Raw genomic sequence first — 3,726 nt, 5'->3', positions numbered from 1 at the left:
GGTCACCCTCCACCCATATCTCCGCTGGGCAGTCCGTTTTCCACACTGTCGCCCGAATTATCTTTCTAAAACACATTTTTTTTTTAATTCAAAGAGAAATAATGATAGTTTATTATTTAATTAGACTCATGGTGTTGCAAATATGGCAATGGTAGCCCCGCACATGTCTGTGCATTTAAAGATGCCCACTATATATGCATGGCCCAGGGACACAGGCAATGGGGCGGTAAGGGCCTGGGGCAGGGGTCGGGGCGCGCTGGAGGGGGTCAATGTCGGGGGGGGGGGGGGGACAGGGAACATATATAATACTTTCAACAATAAAGAATTATTTTAAAAATTTAGAAAATAAAGATGCCCACTGATTTATGGTATGGCCAAAAGAAAGGAAAACAAATATTTTAAGGCTTTTGATTGCTGTGGAAAAAAACTCCATATTCTTTAGCAGGTTATGAAAGACCTGGTGCAGCAACCCGCAGTTTGATTTCTCACTTTTCTCCTCCCCTCTCTGCTGAACCTTAAAAGGACCACTTATTCACTTTCCTTATGTTTCCTAGCACCTGTGGCGGGCCTGATCCGAAAGCAGTGTTCAATAAATACTTTTTAGCAGGTTGATAGTTGTTTTGACCTGTTAAGAGTTATATTAATTCTGTAAGTCTCCAAAGAAGATGTCTACTAATTCCCAGGAGTTTCTTCATAACAGAGGAAGTATAAGAAAGGTCAATAAATGATACTTTTTTCTTGTCTTCAGAGTGGAATCGCTGATCCATTCAATCTATGTCTTAAATTGTTTTAAAGGTCAAATCTTTTTTTTTTTTTTTTTAATTGCAAAAGTTGACCGACTGGTGAGGTCACCAGTTCAATTCCCAGTCAGGGCACATGTCCAGGTTGTGGGTAATCCCAGTAGGGGGTGTGCAGGAGGCAGCCAATGGATGTTCCTCACATCAATGTTTCTATCTCTCTTTCCCTTTTCCTTTCTCTCTCTCTAAAAAATTAGTAAAAACATATAAAAATTAAAGCCCAGCCAGCATAGCTCAGTGGTTGAGCAACAACCTATGAACCAGGAGGTCACAGTTTGATTCCCCGGCAGGGCACATGACCAGGTTGTGGCTTGATCCACAGTGGGGGATGTGCAGGAGGCAGCCAATCGATTCTTATCATTGATGTTTCTATCTCTCCCTCTCCCTTCTCTGGAATCAATAAAAAAAAATATTTTAAAAATAGAAATTTAAAAAAATATTGCAGAAGTGTTCACCTCTCAAAGTAGAAGACATTCATAAAGAAATACTAAGAGTGCTAATTTTCCTAACATTGGACAAGTTTAGTGAAATGTAATTTGAAAGGCTTTAATGGTCATTTAAACTTGAACTGCTAATTATTTTCTTAAGAAAACATGAAAATAAAGGAAAGAAAACCATAAATGAGAGGTCTCTATAGGCTATCAATGTTGCTCACACTCGACAAACTACATGAGTCAACATTTAACAGTTCTGCAAATGCTATTCTGGGAAATGGATGTGTTAAAGCCACTAAAAGAACTTAAAATTTAGCAAGTTTCAGATTAGCATTTGTAAATTTAATGATGTATAAAAGCGCTTGCAGAATTCTGGGACAACAAACATGCTGTTTTTTTTTCTACCTAGTTATGCTGCTGGTAGTTTAGACTCTATGCCCCAAGACCGGCCTTCTGGCTAACATTTTGGGCTCAATAAAACCTTACTTTAAAAATGACTTCAATAGCTAAGACCTGGAAACAGCCCAAGAGCCCATCAGTAGATGAGTGTATTAAAAAGCTATGGTACATTTACACCATGGAATACTATGCAGCTGTAAAAAAGAAGGATCTCTTACCCTTGAGACAACATGGAGACACCTGGAGAGTATTATGTTAAGGGAAATAAGCCAGTCAGAGAAAGACAAGTGTCACATGATCTCACTCATATGTGGAATCTAAAGAACAAAATAAACTGATGAACAAAATAGATGCAGAGACATAAAAGCCTGGAACAGACTGTTAAATCGCAGTAATTATTAGAAGGTAGTGATTCTAAGTTTTTATGGGATCTTAAACCCCTTGGGATGCACTGGGAACAGAAATCTGTCCTTGGGAGAAATACACACATAAAGTTGAACATGGTATTTTTTTTAAAATTAAATTTTAGAGAGAGAAAAACATCGATTTGTTGTTCCACTTATTTATGCATTCTTGGGTTGACTCTTGTATGTGCCCTGTAATTAGCTAGTTTTTAATCATAGGAAAGGAGCAAAGGGGGAAGCCAGACATTATAGGCATGTCATTTGGGCGGCTTCACCAGGAAGCTGCAACTTTGTACTCCCCAGGGAACCACTGGCCTGTTCCCTGCAGGTCACTGGGGGAAGGAGCCCAACAAAGGGGAGACAGACACATGCACAGTGAAGGTGGGGCCACGGGGAAGGTACTTGCCAGTCAATCTAGCCAAGGGAACCATGTGTTGACCAGAAAGGGTGGAGCCAACGCAAGCCCATGAAAATACATAATCCCCTAAACAGAAGAACTCTCTCTTGGCTCTTGTTTTTGCTCTTGGCTCTCTTGCATTCGCCCATATGGCCCATGTGGACCCACACACAAGGGACTAATGGACTGCAAGCAGGAAGCAAGCTAAGCTAGCCTGATGCTGGACTGGACTCGGCTCCAGCATGGAATGGAAACTCTGAACACTGGCTCTGCTGAAGCCCCAGCTGCACTTCCTCTGTGACTGGACTAAGGGAAATGGACCTTTGAAACTCAGGGGTTTGGTTCCACAGAAATAAGACTCTCTCCAATAGCTTATCCTCCTGAGGGTCAGAAAATTCTTTTTCTTCTGATATCACAAGAAATCCACCCCCAAGAGGAACAGGTGGGGACGAGGTCTTCTCCCCGCTGGTAACCATGGGATCGAACCCGCAACCTTGGCATATCGAGACGATGCTCTAACCAATTGAACTACCTGACCAGGAATTGAACATGGTATTTTGCATAAAATGTTCATAGTCTCAAGATTAAAAACCAGGATTTTAATGTTCTCCTTTAACCTGGAGGAACACTTCCAACAATTCATATATGAATAGACTGAATGACTAGGGTACGAACACAACCTAAATAGTTGAGATGTTTGAATGTATAGGTTACTTTGTGTGAAGAAACAAACAGAAAAATGTATGTTTTTCTACGGACCTAGTCATCAGCAATTATTACATTTGTAGGTATTGGTAACTAATGCTTCTTCCTCTTGAGGAAATAAAAAAGATTAACTTAAAATTTTTGCTTTTTGTCTTGACTGAAATGAAAAGAAATTGGGTTACATACTAGAATTTGAAAAGAATCCTTGAGGAAAAAAATTCCTGCCTAATTTTCAAGCCCTTTACTGGTTATCTATATATATAAAAGGCTAATATGCAAAGTGTCCCCTCAGGAGTTCGACCGGGAGACTGGGAGTTCAATCGCTCGCTATGACCTGTGCTGACTACCAGGGGGCGGCATGGAATGAAGGAAGGCCCTGGCAGGCAGCCAGCAAAGGAAGGCCCTGGCTGGCAGCTGGAAGACCCCAATCGGCCCTGATAGCTGGCTAGGCCTAGGAACCCTACCTGTGCACGAATTTCATGCACTAGGCCTCTAGTTTTAATATGAAAAGAAGGAGAAGTTAAGAGAATACTTACACCCATGACCACAGGAGTAAATAAAAAACACTGGTAAGGAGGCAAAAGGTCCTA

Source organism: Myotis yumanensis, unplaced genomic scaffold, assembly GCF_028538775.1.
Source record: "Myotis yumanensis isolate MYYU_CA2020_CCGP unplaced genomic scaffold, mMyoYum1.0.hap1 SCAF_19, whole genome shotgun sequence".
NCBI classification, from domain to species: Eukaryota; Metazoa; Chordata; class Mammalia; order Chiroptera; family Vespertilionidae; genus Myotis; species Myotis yumanensis.
Note: the sequence above shows the minus strand (reverse complement) of the source record.